This window comes from Canis aureus, chromosome 36 (genome assembly GCF_053574225.1).
Source record: "Canis aureus isolate CA01 chromosome 36, VMU_Caureus_v.1.0, whole genome shotgun sequence".
Classification (NCBI taxonomy): Eukaryota; Metazoa; Chordata; class Mammalia; order Carnivora; family Canidae; genus Canis; species Canis aureus.
Genome location: NC_135646.1, coordinates 7,564,186 through 7,582,177, shown reverse-complemented (window position 1 = coordinate 7,582,177; position 17,992 = coordinate 7,564,186). Strand labels below are relative to the sequence as shown.

At 46.3% G+C, this 17,992-nt stretch overlaps 1 protein-coding gene and 1 long non-coding RNA gene across 9 annotated transcripts in view; one reads left to right on the top strand and one right to left on the bottom strand.

Annotated features, from left to right (window-relative positions):
- Positions 1–512: 512 nt before the first annotated feature.
- LOC144305984 (uncharacterized) lies at positions 513–17,280 on the bottom strand. 3 transcript variants are annotated; one of them, XR_013373019.1, is made up of 7 exons: positions 16,940–17,280; positions 15,493–15,663; positions 11,790–11,900; positions 10,344–10,569; positions 2,087–2,190; positions 1,102–1,170; positions 513–771 (listed from the first exon to the last, which is right to left on the bottom strand). It is a non-coding gene; the product is annotated as an uncharacterized LOC144305984 (long non-coding RNA). The 3 variants fall into 3 exon arrangements; XR_013373017.1 differs by having other exon boundaries at positions 11,790–12,275; positions 16,940–17,278; XR_013373018.1 differs by lacking the exon at positions 16,940–17,280 and adding an exon at positions 16,538–16,925 and having other exon boundaries at positions 11,790–12,275.
- SMARCAL1 (SNF2 related chromatin remodeling annealing helicase 1) overlaps positions 16,426–17,992 on the top strand; it is a 62,470-nt gene continuing 60,903 nt past the window's right edge. For 3 of the 6 annotated variants that reach the window (XR_013373015.1, XR_013373014.1, XM_077885211.1), the window contains exon 1: positions 17,016–17,251. The gene's annotated coding sequence lies outside the window, so the exon portion shown is untranslated. Of the gene's footprint in view, positions 16,680–17,014; positions 17,252–17,992 lie in introns of those variants that run through there. The other 3 variants (XM_077885213.1, XM_077885212.1, XM_077885214.1) reach the window with 3 other exon arrangements.

The following is a 17,992-nucleotide window of genomic DNA, read 5'->3' as shown; positions in this document are numbered from 1 at the left end:
AGCTGATTGGTTGGAATCGGGGTGGGTGCTTGGGTTTTGGTCAGATAATTCATGCACTCATTTACAAGGTGCACATGGATAAGACTGGAGAACCCAGTTGAAGGCGCAGATTAATGTCAGACCATTCTGCAGATTGTTTTATCTGGGCCAGACACACCCCCGGTGGCAGGGGGTGGGGGAGGAGGGGGGCTGGGGAATGGCTTGCCCTTGAAGCAGATGGACACTCCTGTTGTCAGTTGTCCTGGCAAGACTTTAATCAGTTGTTAGCTATAAGACTATGAGGAGGAGGAACCTCCATTGGGAAGAAAAAAGCATTATTTGTGCTCCTCAGAGTATACCTTCAGCTGGTACCTCAAGACCAAGAACAGCCCCAGGATATTTCTGGTGTGAGTCAATGGCCTTTTGTCAACAGAGGCCAGCCAGGAGCCACACAAGGAAATGCATTTAAAGGATAAGCCTAAAAAAAAAAAATAAAAAAAAAAAATAAAATAAAGGATAAGCCTGAAAGGGGCCCATAGTTTTTAATGATTCTCAGTTTTCACAATTTCCTTTCATTAATCCCAGACTTATAGAAAGTTCTCCTTAAGATATAGAACCTGATTCCAATGTTGCTGTCGTGGCTGAGGGAAGCAGCTGACACCCGTTTGGGACCCAGCCTCAGAGCAGTGAGCCGTGTCCCCTTCCTTGAGGCCTGAGAAGTAGAAACAGTGGCAGTCGCAGGACCCCAGTCCCCAGTAGGAATGCCATGGAAGTCCGTCGCTGAGGCAGTGGCTTGCGGGTAAAGCAGAATGAAATAACCTCTTGGACCTGTTCCTGAGCAGTGGGTAAGGCAATACTCTGGGAAGCCCTCAGAGTGGTCTGAGAGGGTGAGGGTCTCAGCTCAGGACACTGTAATTTGAGGCACTTTCTTTTATAGCATCAAACACATCCTGAGGGGCTGGGCATTGTGTCAGGTTCTAGGGATATAGGGATGAATTGGACATGAACCCTCCCCTCAGGGTGCTTCCTGATGAAGTGACTTTACCCCATCAGTCCAGGTGTCTGGAAACAGAGGGCCCTGGGTAAAAAAAAAAAAAAAGGCACTCTGAATCTCAGGCTCACTCATTTTCCTTTGTATTGTCCACGTTGCCAGGCCCGTGGCTGAAGTTTAGGAACTACCGGTTAGGACTTCTGGAAAAAAAAAAAAAAAAAAAAAAGGTTGGAAAGTATCTGGCTCACCCCTCTGATTTTAGGGACTTAGGAACATCTAAATGGTAGGATCTGGAGGGAAGGAGGATCTGATAGGATCCGGTGTCCAGACCTGTCCCTTAGAAAAGGGACACTTTCTGCAAGTTGATATCAGAGCATCACCCTGGAAATGAGGTTAGCCTTGTGGCCAAGCGTGCAGTCTCAGACAGAAGGACTCAGATTCTAAATAGCCCTGTTATTGAAACTCTCAAGCCTCATTTCCTTGTCTATAAAATGGGGCAATAACAGCAGCTACTCACAGGGAGTCCATTGGGGATTAAATGAAAAAAATCTGTGTCAGAAACTTAGCACTGTGTATGGTACATTAAAAATGCCCCATGGATTTTAATTATTGAAGAAAAGCTTTTTTTTTTTTTTTAAATACACTCAAGTTGGGATTGATTTGCCTTTTTTTCCTGCCTCAAAGTACGTGTCAACGATAAACCTTGCTACTTTTAATATCATCAGTCATTACCAACTGATGAAAATACCCTTGCTCCTGACTCTTATTTCCCTACCACTCTAGTGCTTTTACCTGCATCTCACAGCTGCTGTAAGGATACTGCAGGTAAGAGGTAATGTTCCGGTTATCTACTCTTGCATAACAAACTACTCTACAATGAATGTAGTGGCTTAAGCAACAACTGTACACATTATATCTCATGGGTTTATGGGGCCAGAACTTGGTCAGGGCTTGGCTGGGCGGTTCTTTTGCTCCATTTAGTGTTGACAGAGTTACTTGGTGATACTGAGTTTGCCCTGGGGCCAATGGGTAGAATTCTGGGCTCTGCTAGGATGGTCAAGTGCTTGCACATAACCTCTCCGGCAAGGTGGCTTTTAAGATAGTCAGACTTCTTACCTGGAGACTGGGGATTTTATGAGCCAGCGCAACAAGGGTATAACCTTGCTTCAGAACTCCCAGGACATCAATTCTACCATCAATTCTGTTGGTCAATCAAGTCACTAAAGCCAGATTCAAAAGAAGATGAATTAGACTCCACTACTCAGAGGTAAGGGTGGTGAAGGATTTGTAGCCATATCAATCTACCAGAGGTAAGGAGAGCATACACATCAGCACTTTTAATGTAAAAATAGAAACCACATGGAGAAAAAAATAAAAGGAAATATACGTGATTGTTTGTCTCCCCCATACATAGGGAAATTCTAAGCATAAGAGGAAGGAATCCAGTGACACAAATTTTGATAGAGTTCAAACTTTTGTATTTCAAAAGCATTATAAATAAGACAGAAAATAAAATTCAGGCCGTGAAAAGAATAGCTACAACATAGAATAGGTTAATTTTTCTAAGGTAGAAAATTAATACAAATAAATAAGAACAAATAAATCCAATAGAAAAGTAGACAAATCGAATCAATTGACAATTTCCCCAAACAAGAAATGCACACGACCAATAAATACACAGAAATACTTCAATTTCATTCCAAAAATAGAAACTGAAACCATTATAGGATGTTTTATAATCTCGTTGACTTTGGCTGACCATAAGTATGCTGCTGGATACTGGCAAAGATGTTGGGGAGACAGAAATTCTTAACAAACTTTCTGGAAATCAACTTGATAAAATATATCAAAAGCTTTTAAAATGTCATATTCTTTGAACCACTAATTCTGTTTCCAGCAATTTATCCTAAGGAAATAATTATCAGTGTGCACAAAGACTTCAAAACAAAGATATTCACTGCAAAACAAAATAACAAAAAATTGGAAGAAATCTAACAATAAGAGGTTGCTTAAATAAATTATGATATGTTTGCATAGTGTAATACAATGCCGCCATTGAAAACAAGGTAAAATGTGCTATTGACATGAGGACATTTTCAAAATACATTGTTAAAGGAAAAACATGCAGTATCGTTCCATTTTTGCATGAAAAAAATACATTTACATAGAAAACAACATTGGTACCAGAAAAAGGTCATTGTTTCCACTATAGCCAATTGAAGGTGCAAATCTACTATTTCCATATGACAAGCATGGGTTGAACTGTGTTTCCTCAAAAGATACTGAAATCCTAGCCTCCAGTATCTGTGAATGTGACCTTCTTTTGGAAATAGAATCTTTCTAGATGACCAAGTTAAGTTGAGGTCACTAAGGCAGACCCTAGTCCAATAGGACTGTGTCCTTATGGAAAGGGGAAACTTGGATACAAACATGTACCCACAAGGGGAGCACCATGAGAGGATGAAGCAGAGACTGTGGTGATACAGCAGAAGTCAAGGAATCCCAAAGATCCCAGGAAACCATGTGAAGTTAGGATAGAGGCATGGTACAAACCCTCCATGCAGGCCCTCGGAAGGGACTGGCCCAACTATCATCTTGATCTTGGACTTCTGGCCTGCAGAACTATGAGACAAGGAATTTCTATTGGTTACTCCCTTAGTTTACGGTGCTTTGTTATGACTGCCCTGGCAAACGAATACCGATTTGTGACCCCGTCTACCAGATAAAGCTCCCTGGAGTCAGCTGGCGGTCTTCTGGGAACTTGGAATTGGGACAATGAAAGATGGAGCCAGTGAGGCTGAAAAATCATAGAGGCTGCGGAGCAGATATGAGGACCACATGTCAACTAATGAGTGAGCAAAGGAAAGTGGTCTTCGGAGACAGAAGATCTAAGCAAGTGGACAGATGAAGCAGAGATGCCCTGGGAGGGAGGTTGCCAGGCCCCTTAGAGCCAGAGAGAGCAGTTTTGGTGTCTGTTGAGATTTAGTTCCCTTCAGGCCCAGAGATATTTTGAGCCCTATAGGTTTCTCCGGAGTCCATGGCAGCCTTTGATAAATATTCCTGTATTGGAGTCAGCTGAAGTGGATTTCCACTGCTTATAACACAGAGGGCGTTGAAGAGAAGAGTCAGGACAGATCCATAATAAATGTTAGCACTGGGTATTTCCATATGATGGTTCTTATTTCATTCTTAAGGCTTATTATAGTCTCTAATTTTTCTATGAGGAACCCCTAATAATGTGTTTCATTTTTAAATTAACTAGATTAATTCATTTATTCGTTCACATAATATACAGTTGTTGAAAAGCTTCTAGACCCAAAGGATGCAAGGAACAAACCCACAAAAATCCTTATCCTTCTGGAGCTAAAGATAAGGAAGATGGTTAAATAAAATATAAATGACGATAAGGGTTATGGAAAAAACAGAGCAGGGGAGGGAGAGGGAATTGTCAGGCCAGGGAAAGATTTTTAATTTTAAATACAGTGATCAGGGAAGGTTTCACAGAGAAGGTGAGTTTTGAAGCAAGCCGTGAAAGAGGTCAGGGAGCAAGTCACTGTGCGTCTGGGAGAAGAGGGATTCCAGGGGGAAAATCCACAAAGGCAAAGTATCTGAGGCAGCAGCTTGCCAGGAGGCTGCTCAGCACAGACATCTCTTCACGTGGGGTGGCTGGAGTGTCCTTGGGACACAGAAACTGGCCTCCCACCTCTGCAACCCCAGTGAGTGACCCAGGACAGGCAAGGTGAAAGCCTCAATGCCTTCTCTGACCTGGCCTGAGAAGTCACGTTCCACACCCAGTATTTTGCAATATTGTGCTGGTGACACAGATCAGCCCTGTTTGATAAAGGAGGAGAATAAACAGGAAGGGGAGTACCCAGCAGCCCTTTGGAGGCTGGCTACCACAGCTATTCTATTTAAATGATAATTTCTAACATATGCAAAGACAGATGATTTGCCAAGTTCAACCCAAAACTCTTTACAGGGTTTATCTAAATATAACTAAATTGAAGAAGCTAGTGATTCTCCAGCTGTAACTTCCAAGGGACCTAATCTGTGGTAGTCGATCCTCGATCTGCTAATCTCTTCCTGGTTGTCACTTGTCCCCAGAATGAAAGAATCTTTAACACAGTCTTTCTTTGTGCTTGGGCACAAAGAAATGGAATTTGGGGGAAGGATATGACTAGGAGTCGCTTTTCATCTCTCACACCCCAAACTCCCCATCTCTTAGTTCAAAATGCCAAGTCCCTGTGAAAGGGGATCTGAGGGGCTTGAACTGGGTCAGGTGTGCCCTGGCCCTACCTAGAACAATCACCTGTTGGGGTGGGGGGGAAGGTGGAGGTCAGTGATCCAAGCTCCGCAACCGCAACCAACCGAGGGCTTACCTTTGTGTCATATGAAGGAAGCTTCCAGAGAAGAGTGACACCCCAAGAAACAGTTTCTATAAAGCTCATAGACACACTGTACTCCGATCATCACTATTGAGATTTTAACCTGAGACTGATTTGCTTTTTTGTATTCTTGCACGCACGTTTGTTGGTATTCTGACATGAAATTACTTCATTTTTCAGTATTTCAATATTCAATTTTGTTATTTCATTATTCAATAATGAGTAATTATTTCGCTATTATACTGAGCAAAATCAACAGCAATTCTTTCATACCATCCTAGTATCTAGTTCAAATTTTCTTGATTGTTTCAAGGTGCTTTTTTTTTTTTTTTACATTTAAACGTCTCAGTTTTCTTTTTTTTTTTTTTTTTTTACATTTTATTTACTTTGAGTCACATTTTGCATTTAATTAATTTGACTCATGCTCTAATATTTAGTCTAGCGCAGGATGACCCCTCTAGAGGGCACTTGGGAAAAGTGTGGCCTGTCTGGGGCGTTGGCTCAGGGATCTGTAGGGCCCCTGCTCGAGGCACAGAGAGGGTGGGCATAGGTAGGGAAGTGCACAGTGCAGCTTGACCTCCTGCAATCTGTGAGACAACCCTGCATGTGCCGCACCCGCACGCTCCACACAACTTTCCCATGTCCCACCACGGAGTTACAGAGCTGATCTTTAAAATGTTAATGCTGTTTTTTTGTTGTTGTTAATGCTGTTTTACACGTACTCCAAAGGCATTTTTAAAATGTTTTTTCGTAGGCGCCCAGTACACACTAAAGCTGGGACTGCTAGGCAAATTACAGGAAGAATGGACTTTATTTGCTCAGTGCTTTACCAGGAGTTGTCCACTGTTTTTGCAAAGTCACATCACTGACGGCAATGCTGCCTGTGATAACTGAGTCTCCAACATGCTGCCTGTATTAGCCTCCCCGCGTAGCTGTCCGGTTCCAGTGATTTTATTAGGAATTAGTGTCTGTTTTATCGTCTTCTGGTGCTGGCATCTCTGTAAGTGTCTGCTGGCCCCTTGTTAGGCCCAAACCAGACCCAGAAGTCTCCAGCTGCATTTCCCTTAGGGTCACTGTCCTGACATCCAGGCAAGGAGGGGATCTGGACAAGAGGTGAGCATGCATTTCCTGAGCTCGCTGACATTCAGGGGGCCAAGGACTGCCCCTGTGGGTCACAACAGAAGGAGAACCAATGGGGGCTTAACTGGGAAGAAACATTTTGTTGCCTCACTCCTGCCCCCCTGCCACCACTGCAGCTGCCCCCCATCATTATTGCCTACCTTCAGAATTAAACTCCTAACGCACTGGCTCCAGAGTTAACTTACATTTCCCAGGTGCCTCCACCACGCCATCCTTGTGCCAGGCATCCCATGAGCATGGATGCAGGCCTTACTGTTCCCATTTTGCAGGTGAGGAAAACCAAGACCCGGCTTCCACAGTGTGGAAAAGACCTTGAGAAATCCTCCTAGAGCCATCCCCTGCTTTCAGAAGGGCTAGGCGGGCCTTTCTCAAGTTCAGGCAGAGATAGGCCCTCTCTCTGTTCATTCTCTTTGTCTCTTTTTATGTCTGTGCAGGCTTAGAGCAAAAGAGGGGCCAGGAGGAGTGCTGGCCAGATGGCAGGGTAATAAATGACTCTGATTTAATAATCTGTCGCTCTCCTCTTAATTAAAAGGCTTTTCCCTAAATGACTTGCTGATCACCCAAGAGCATACACTGCTTGGGTGAGGTCTGGGGGGGGCCAGGGAAGATCTAGACAGAGAGAAGTAGCTGGATAAAGAGGCGCCAGACGGAAAGAAGAAATCCACCGTACACGTGCTGGGGGGCCGGCTAGAGGGGCTCCTCCCTCTTCAGGTCTCAAACATCTTTGATCTAATCACAGAGCAGTGAGGAACCAATTCCTCTTTGGGGTCTGGACTGCTCTAGAAGCTGACTTAGCCATAGGGCTTTTGAATTTCTAAGGTCAAGCATTTTATCTAACACAGACCTTGGCACTCAGCTTCCCCAAAGCCCTGTCTGGCCTTGGGGTGTGGTTGGAGGGCCTACGGGTCATTTGGCAAATGTAGTGTCACTTTTACCCCTTGATATAAAGGGGCAGTGGCAGGAGGAGTGTTGGGGGAGCCCATCGTTCCAGGCGCTGTCAAGATCCGCAGTTGCAATCAGATGACACTAATAAGCCCCCTATTTCATCTGTGCGATTATTATGTATAAGTCCCTGTGACTAAAATCTGCTTTACAGCAATTATCATTCAGCAGCAGACTTTCAAAGCCTCATATGTAATTAGAACATGGTATTGATAAAGTGTTAAAGATTTAGACTTTGAGTTTGTTCATGAGGGATGCGTTTAGTTAATATTGATACTACCCTCCCCCCAATTTAAATTGTAGTGGAGGGACTGAGATGTCAAAATGAAATCAAAGCCCACGTATCACCCCCCACCAAGGCACCCCCAGACCTCCCTTACTGCTTCAGATTTTTTCTGAGGACCCCAAAGATCATGTCAGCCCAGAAACTAGCCTGCAACTCTCTCTTTTAAACATATTTCATTTAGGGATGCCTGGGTGGCTCAGTGGTTGAGCGCCTGCCTTCGGCCCAGGGCGCGACCCTGGAGTCCCAGGATCAAGTCCCACATTGGGCTCCCTGTATGGAGCCTACTTTTGCCTCTGCCTGTGTCTCTGTCTATCTCTCACTCTGTGTCTCTCGTGAATAAATAAATAAAATCTTTAAAAAAAAATCAAACATATTTCATTTAATTACCAAATTTTCCTCAGCGCTTGTGATTCCATTAGATTGGATCATCCTTATGACTACCATTTTTCCCCTTTATTTCTGGAGGTCAAACCCCTGCTTATTCTTCAAAGGCCAGATCAGATAGCACTGCATCGGCTTAGCCTTCTTGGTTCTACACTGGCTCTGCTGCCCCCGGGGCTCTAGTGGACAAACACCTTCTAGCCAGTCCCTGTAGCAATTTGTTCTTTTTCTATTGCACTTTGGACACAAGTCTTTTCTCTTCTCCTGGACTCTAAGCTCCTTGAGACAACATTTTTCTCTTTGGGGTTTGTATTCCACCCATGGACCACAGCATCTGGCACACAAATAATACAAAGTTGCAGAGACGTCTTGTTTCAGTTCATCCACCTGCTATTGTGTTATCAGTACCACACTGTTTCCACTATTGTAGCTTTGTTGGGTATTTTCAGGAGTAACAATGGAATCATAACTCACCCCCATTGATCATTTACTATGTTCCAGGCACTGGGCTAAGGGCTTTACATGATCTCAGTTAATGGTGACAGGAAGTCTCCGGGGTTGGTACAATGATTTTTTTTTTAAGATTTTATTTATTTATTTATGAGAGACACAGAGAGAGGCAGGCAGAGACATAGGCAGAGGGAGAAGCAGGCTCCATGCAGGAAGCCTGATGTGGGACTCGATCCTGGGTCTCCAGGATCACACCCTGGGCTGAAGGCAGATGCTCAACCGCTGAGCCACCCAGGCATCCCGGTACAATGATTTCCATTTCACAGAGGGCAAAACCAAACTGCAAAGAAATTAACTCGCTTCGAAACAACTGCAACAAGCAAAGTGCAGAACCGCGTATAGCCACCACTTTCATAAAAGGAAGGAGGGATAAACATGTTTTTACTTAAATGTGTGTAAAATATACCCAGACAAATATGCAAGAAACTGCTGACGTGGACTGCTGGTTGGGAAGGGAATGGGGTGGTCATGAGACAGAAATGGGGGCAGAGGCAGAGTCCAGTTTTGGAGGCACTGAAGTCCAGACAATCTGGGGGGGGGGGACAGGGAAGGTTTTAAAGAGAAAATAGGGATCCCTGGGTGGCTCAGCGGTTAAGCACCTGCCTTCAGCCTAGTGCATGATCCTGGAGACCCAGGATCAAGTCCCATGTCGGGCTCCTTCCATGGAGCCTCGCTTCTCCCTCTGCCTGTGTCTCTGCCTCTCTCTCTGTGTGTCTCTCATGAATAAATAAATAAAATCTTAAAAAGAAGAGAGAGAAAGAAAATAATGCAAGATCATGAACACAGAATTAGGTGCAGGCCCTAAGAAGGGGCCTATGCAAACCAGAGTCCCCGAAGTTTACGTTAAATCTGCCTCTGGCCAGAAGAAAACATTTCCCTGTATGTACTCTTGCAGGTGTATGGAGTTTTTTTTTTTTAATTTTTATTTATTTATGATAGTCACACACACACACACACAGAGAGAGATGCAGAGACATAGGCAGAGGGAGAGGGAGAAGCAGGCTCCATGCAGGGAGCCCGACGTGGGATTTGATCCTAGGTCTCCAGGATCGCGCCCTGGGCCAAAGGCAGGCACCAAACCGCTGCGCCACCCAGGGATCCCACAGGTGTATGGAGTTTGAATCATGTGACTGCTGACTATTCAAAAGTATATAGTTATTTTAATTAATATTTTAAAATGCCATCTCTCCAACTGACAGCCCGAAACGGGCCTTCTAAATTTTTTCCAAAAGCAAATAACTGTTTCGTTTATTTACAAGCAGAGAAGGATGTGCTTGCAGCAAGCTGGAGGGGGCGCGGAGCAGGAGCTCCGGAGCTGTCTGTGGAATGGAAGCAGGGGTAGCAGAAGATAGGGATTCACTTTCATCAATTAGAAGCAGAGGCTTCTACCCCCGAAGGCTAAAAGCCTTGAGTGTGTAACACATACGGACGACACATCGCTTGCCGTACCAGTAGGTTAAGAAGAGAGGCCCTGATCTTTCAGAAGCTTACGAGGGAAATCGAAAATAAAAACTAGAATAATATTGAACTGATTGCTGAGAGAGAGCTGATTTCCCGAAAACAAGTGCTGGAGAACCAAGGAAGTGAGTGGATTGGATGCTAATGCTCTTTCCCAAATGGATCTGATGGGGCCGTGGTTTTCTATTACTGCGTCCAGGAGTAGGAGGTCCTTACTGTAAACTACCTAGAAAGCATTCATGCTCTTAACCACTCAATTAGGGTAATTCACCTTCATGATGAATGGCACTGCTCCTTCTCTCTGATTTCGTCTGCGTGGGTCCCCGTCTAATGCAGACACAGATGGTTCTGTTTGCAGCAGATAGCCAACCCTGCGTCCTCACCACCCGGCTGCCCGAACCTGCAGCGCGTCGCCTGCTCCATGGAAGGAATGGCTGCAAGGCCCTCGGGTCAACAGAATATAAAATAGCTAGCGGTTCCTTCCATCTATCTTCCTCCTGCGGAAAAAACAAAGCTGAACTTGCAGAGAATTTGGATTGAATACTTAGGAGAATCTTTTGACAGTAAGAGCTAAAATACTGGGATAAGGGAAGGAAGGCTTTTCCCCAAATCCACAAGAACTCCACACTTTGGGTGGTTCTTTCTTTCTTTTTTAAAAAACATTTTATTTATTTATTCATGAGAGACACAGAGAGAGAGGCAGAGACATAGGCTCCCCGAAGGGAGCCTGATGTGGGACTTAATCCCAGGACCCCAGGATCAAGACCTAAACCCAAGGCAGCTGCTCAACCACTGAGTCATCAGACACCCCTGGCTGGTCCTTTAGATGCCATCTCGGCTACTATGGAGGCAGGATGCAGCCTCCAAGGCCTCTTAAATTTCACCCTATTCTTGAACTTCTTCAACAATTGGAGGACTGTCAGGCTCCCTGCATGGAGCCTGCTTCTCCCTCTGCCTATGTCTCTGCCTCTCTCTCTCTCTCTATGTCTCTCATGAATAAATAAATAAAATAAAAAAAAAAGTTGGAGCACCTTGTACTTGTGCGATGTTTTAGTTGGGTCAGGAATGGATCCCCTTTCCTTTTTTCTATTGAAGCCGAGGAGGCAACAGACAACCATGTAAGCAAGACTCAAACAAATGAGAGTAGGGGGGAGGTGAGGGGAAGGGCGTGTACAGTGTTCCACTTACTCTCTCCGAGAACTGAAACCCGGGAAGCAATTCAACCCATAGCACAAACTACTGAAAATAAGCTTTTGTTCTGTGGTGTGGGCAGGCTGCATATGGGATTAGAGGCGCAGAAATAAAAAGAGGAGGATAAGAAGCAAATACATGTAACATAAGATGAAAAAGAAAGACTTAGGAAAAGACGAGCACAAACATGGAAAAGCAAAGTGTAAAAAGGGACCCAGACAGAGGGGACAGGTACCCAGAGGGGACAGGTAACAGGGCCACCAAGACCCAGCTCTCACGGACTATTATTCGCCCCCTTGTGGCCCTCAGGGACATTGCACCAGGCCCATGGCAATCCAAAGTCACATTTGCACATCGGTAGAAGCACAGGGGATGTCATCACATGAGCCATTTCCCACGGGAGGGATGAAACGACAGCAAGAGTAGAACCCTGAACAAAGTCTGGTGGCTGTCCTCTCATTGCAGGACCCATGGAGGAGCATAGTGATTAAGGAGTAGGAAGTAGGACAGCTCAGATTCCGCTTACCCTGGTGTTGCTTATATCCTCGAAGAAGCTGCTTAGCTCCTCTTTGCCCCCATTTTCCATGAATAATCATGAAAGCACATAATTGTTCCAATTCATACGCCTGCAAGGAAGCTACAGAAAAAACAACAGTCCCTAAGAGAGTTCCGTATACTACCCTGATTTTCCAAGCCAACCTCACAGCTATTGCTGTCAGTGGGAGGTGAGCAATGGAGCTCTGAGTGTGGGTGTGCTTCGGCCTCAGACATTCGGGCTCCTTGAGAAGGAGAGATGGTGCTGGAGTCTCCCTCCAGGCAGCTTTCCAACGTGAGCATCCAGCCAGGCCAGCGTCATCTCTTCTCTGGACGCCTGCCATGGCTTCTGAAAAGGCCTTCCTGTTGGCACGCTTGCCTTCCTCCAGGGCATGCTCCACTCAGAGGCGGGGAGCAATCTTCTCAAGACACTCATCGGATCACACCCTTGCCGCATGAATCCTCCAGTGGCTTCCTCCTGTTATTGGAACCAAATCCAAAGCTTCTCACCATGGCCTGCGGGACCCTGAAGGGATCTGCCCTACCCATCTCTCCAGCCCTCTGCCTCACACTGTCCTGCAGCCACAATGGCCTCCCTTCACCTCTGCAAATGGGCCCAGCTCTCTCTCATCTGGGTGCCGTGGTGCTGGCCTTTGCCTCTGGTTCAGAACCCTCCTTGCTCTGACATCTGCAGAGCTGTTCCACTCCTCCTTTGGGCCTCAGGGTTAATGCCTGCCCCTCCCTCCAAACCCAGGCCCTCTCTAACCACTCTGAAATAGTAATAGTTCCCTGTTCAGTCTCTACTTGAACCCTTCTGGCCATTATCATTTTATTTGTTTTCTGTCTTTTGTTTTCTTACCTTTCTTTCTTTCTTTCTTTCTTTCTTTCTTTCTTTCTCTCTCTCTCTCTCTCTCTCTCTCTCTCTCTCTCGCCCTTCCTTCCTTCCTTCCTTCCTTCCTTCCTTCCTTCCTTCCTTCCTTTTTCTTTATCTGCCTCCCCAAATAGACTGTAAGCTTTTTGGAGAAAGGGTGATACATTCAGGTTCTTATTCACCACAGCAACCTCAGTGCCTTTGCACTGTATGTGGTCCATCATAGGTCCCTGAATTGTTGCTAAATGTATATATATATATATATATATATATATATATATATATATATGAATGGATGGATAAATACAGGGGAATTTGGGATTTTAGAGGAACGGAGAAAGTGAAATTTTACAGGTCTAAAAAAACTGGACGAGGGTGTTGAGGGGGATGCTATTGGCAAAGGATATACAAAGCCATCCTGGGCAGAGAATGTGCCAGATTTGAGAGAGAGGCTTGTGAAATAATCACAGCCACCAAGACCAAACAGTTAGGAGAAATTAAGATGCTTGGAGAATACTCACACCAAAATATGGAATGCACAGCCTAGAAACAATCCTGGAGTTTCTGTCTTTGCAATACATTTAACTTCTGGGGGGAGAGGAGAGCCAGGGAAAGCAGACCCGGTAGGGAGAAAAACCGAACTGTCAGACTCAGAGCAATTAAGTCCATCAGAACGGAACAACCGCTAAGGAAGGTGAATTTCTTGGCTTATAAACCTTCACATAGCTCCTCTGTGCTTGGATATGTAAATGCCTTTGCCGACTGGCAGCGCCAACAGCCTCCTTATCCACCCAAAGTCTTGCATCTGCTCCAGGATCTTATCACAGCGCTCGAGGTGTAATTAACTTCAGCGATGACATGCCCTTGAGGAGGCTGTCAGAAGCTCTCTCCCCAAAGAGCTGTCAAGGCCTCTCTGGGGGATCGTTGTAGGGTCCCACACATACCATCAGGGAAGGGCAAGCGTGCAATAATTATGTACTTAGTGTCTAGAGAGAGCCCCGCACTGGGACTGAGGTTCCCCTTCCCATCCCTGTCTCCGTCCCTGGTCTGTGACATCAGGCAAGCTCACTTCTCTGGGGGCATTTTTACAACACACAAAGGCTGATCTGGCCTCAGTGTCCTCCCCTGGGAAACTACATAGGCTCCTAAGCCTCTTCTTGCTTTCAGATTCGACGTATCGATAGATCTGTAAATCATCTATGTATCAATGTATATTTGTTTGCAGCTCAGTTAAGCCTAACTGATAACACGAGTGGACTGTCTTTATGGTTGTTAGATAAAATACAAGACACCCAGTTAAATCTGAATTTCAGATAAACAACACATACTTTTTTTTTTTTAAGTGTAAGGAGTCCTGTGCAACATTTGAGATAAATACCGAGGACCTTGGCTAAATCTGACTATTTTAACTCTTTGCCTTCCATCCTCCAGATGTTGCAAACTTTTGGAGAGCCAGTAATAGATCTTACTCGCTGACAATGGTGTCTGCCGGCTTTTTGGATTGCACAGATGAAACATTCTTGGATTTTTCTTTCAGGGCAAAACAATTTTTTATTTTGATAAATAAAAGTATTTGTAACCATCATCGCTTTACTAAAGAAAACCAGGTAAATATTAAAAACTCTCAAATCATTTTATCCAATTACTAATAATTAAGTCATTAAATGTACTTATATTAATCATTAAAACATTTTTTTTTTTTTAACTTTACAAGATACTCATTACATTGTCCTTTTGTTTGGGTGTTTCTAAGGTGACCAGGCGAGGCTTCCAATCACTTTGGCGCTGCCCAGCTGCCCCGTGCTTGGGAGCTTCAGCTGCGTGCTCTTTGAAGGCCTAGCACTACTTTTTGACTTTTTGGTGTTAGCTGCCAGGGAGGTCAAGTTCAGCTAGAGCTCAACTGCCTCAACTATCCTCTCTTCTCCTTCCATCCCTGGGATCATGCGCTCTCCTCCAGGCCTTCAAACCTTTAAATGAGTGAATTTTCACATAAGTTGCCTCAAGAACCTCAGCAGCATGGGGGGAGGGGGAAGCCTTGCATATCGTGAGGCCTCAATATAACAATGCTGTTGGCAAAGCAGATGTGAATATTAAGTGGTATCTGATTATACTACTTTCCGAAGATGATTGATCTTTCTTTCCTCCTTTCTTTCTTTCCTTTCTCTCTTTCTTTCTTTCTTTCTTTCTTGCTAAATTCTTTTTTTTCAAAAGATTTTATTTGAGAGAGCGAGAAAGCGAGAGACAGAGCATGAGTGGAAGGAGGGGAGGCAGAGGGAGAAAGAGATTTGCTCTCAGAGCAGGGAGCCCTACACGGGGCTGAATACCAGGACCCCAGGATCATGACCTGAGCCAAAGGCAGACAGTTAACTGAATGAGCCACCCAGAACCCCACCTTTTTTTTTTTTTTTTTTTTTTTTACTGAATTCTTATTTCAACTACCCATTTTTAGAATTTTTCTAGAAAGGTAATTGCAACTTCTAGTCCAATTCCAGACCGACCAATTGGGACTTGGAAGGATAAGATCCATGAATCTACAGCAAATCTAGGATCCGAGTTCCACTTGCTCATATGCCCTCTTTGGAGGTATCCAAGGGCAATATGTCATTTTCCAGGTGAGATGACTGAGCGCAACAGAGTGAAGTCACTCTCATATAAATCGGGGGCAGACACGGATGAAGAGCACAGTGCCCAACTATCTTAGCAAATTAATGGACTCTGTTGGGGGACAGGCAGGGCAGGGAAAGGTGTTCATTAATTTCTGTTCATCTGTATAGTAGGAAAGTTCATGCTGGGTGTAGAGAAATGAAAGACCAAGAAGACTTACCTCAAATAACGGCAACATCAATCTGGCATCTGTTCTGGGATTTCAGAGTTCACCGAGCACTTCTGTTGTCTTGCTTTGATCCTCACCACAACAAGGAGATTTAGCAAGGCCATGGTGTTGTCTGCCTTGACTTCGCAGCTGAGAAAATGGAGCCATAGTCACCGTGCTTACCTGGCCATCAAAGAGGGAGAGTGAAATTTGCACACTTTCTAGTACTTGATGTCCCTGAAGTGGGGCTAAGACAGGCCAATGTGTGTGTCAGTTAAGAAAAAATGGTTACATGTTTCTTTTTTTTTTTTTTTTAAAGATTTTATTTATTAGAGACAGAGAGAGGCAGACGGAGAAGCAGGCTCCATGCAGGGAGCCCGACGCGGGACTCGACCCCAGGACTCCAGGATCATACCCTGGGCTGAAAACAGTGCTAAACCGCTGAGCCACCTGGGCTGCCCTGATTACATGTTTCAAAAATGATTTTGTGTTTCAAAAGTCACAGAGGTTCCATATGGGTATTCTAAGAAAATCCAAATAATTCAGGAAAATATAGATTAAAAAGGAGAGTGGGTCCCATCTACCCCGATCCTGAGCAGTTTGGTGAGTTTTGGGGTTTCCTTTTCAAACCTTTTTTCTATGAATTTACATGCATTTATAGGTAAGCCAGCCTGGCTGCCCTTTTTTTTTTTTTTTTTTTTTTAATGGCTCAACCTATACAAATCGCTGTGCTTTCTTTTTCATAACATTACATCTCGGCCAGTTTTCCAAATCCTTACACAGAGATCTACCTCTTTGCCATCAGGTGAGCCATGTTTGAAAACTGAAGAGCAACATTTGTGTACACTGACGACATAGAAATACTGTATTTCCCACCAATACGTAGTAACTGAGTCAACTGTGTGAGGAAAGGGGTACTGGTGCTCGGAAATGGGGAAAACCGACTGATAATGCCAGTTTAGCAATCACTAAGCTGAAGAAAGGGGACTTCAGAATCGGAATCACAAAGAGCCTAACAAAGGAAAAAGTCAGCTAAGAGCTGTCTCAGTTTTCCCACCTATAAAATGGGGGTGCGAACAACACATGTTCCATAAGGTTACCGCGAGGATCAAATAAGATAATCCACATCAGATGGTCAGCACAACAACCGATGAGGACGATGACGATGATGATGCTAATTCTTAGTCCGGGAAGCTCAGGTAGGAGCTGGGAAAATGATTTGGGGCTTCAATCCATAGGTAATCAATACCTGGAACAGATGCTCCAGGAGATGATTTTTATTAAGAGCTACCAAGTCAGTCTCGCTGTCTGGGACGCCCCCCGAAGACAGCCGGGACCGCGAGACTCCAGCTTGGGAAACCTCAACGTTCTAGGGTTTCTACAGGTGTTTGGCCAAACCTTTGGGGGAACGAAGACTACAATTCCCAGGCTGCATCACTCCAAGCCCCGCCCCGCTCACGTCGTCGCGTAGCGCCTAATTTTCGCCCGGGCTCCCGGCCCGCACTACAGGTCCCGGAAGACCTTGCAGCACGGGTCCCGTCTCCCGGCGCATCACTCCCACTTTGTGAAGCGTAACTGCGGCCGCGTTGCCCGCTGGGAAACGTAGTTCTGCGGGGGAGGGGGGCTGGCCCCTCCCCCTCCGGGCCCAGGCGCGGCAGTAAGGCGGGCGAACTGCTGGGATACCCGCTCCTCACCGCCCACCCGGAAGCGGAGCCTGGCTGGGGAGGACCCTGGAGCCGCGCCTGGGGCCCGGCGGGCCGCGCCTCGACGGGTGAGAAGGCGGACGGGACCAAATGCCCGCGTGGGAGAGGGAGTGGGTCGAGGGGAAGGGGGAATCCAAGTGCAGATGACGGGGGTGGGAGTGGGGCTTGGCGCCGCCCTGCAGCCGGGCCCGCGGGAGGTGCGCGCGCAGGACCCGGAGGGGGGGGGGGGGTGGTCGCGGAGGTGCGCGCGCAGGATCCGGAGCGGGGGGGGGGGGGGGGGGGAGGTCGCGGGAGGTGCGCGCGCAGGATCCGCAGGGGGGCGGGGGGGGCGAGGGAAGGTGCGCGCGCAGGATCCGGAGATGGGGGGGGGGGGGAGTGGTCGCGGGAGGTGCGCGCGCAGGATCCGGGGGGGGGGGGGGTGGTCGCGGGAGGTGCGCGCGCAGGATCCGGAGCAGCCGGGGTCGCGGCGGGGCGCGGGCACCTGCTGCCCTGGCCTCGCGGCCCCTGCCTGGCGGAGGCGGCGCACCCGGCCGTGGCCTGCAGGGTCTGGGGGTGCGGGGGCCCCGGGGCCTCCAGCAGCAAGGGCAGCTTCGAGCCCCCCCAGTGCCCGAGCGCCCCCCGCGCCCTCACTGTGCACAGCGCACGGCAGGAGGTTGGATGGAGGCTTAGTCCGAACCGAGCCGGAGACACTGGGGTCCAGCTCCTCGGTTCTAGAATACTGTGAAAAGTTGTGCTGTGTTCATAGAAAAATGTCCGGAGTAAATGAATCTGAAAAAAAAATCAGGAAACAAAACAATGTATATAATGAT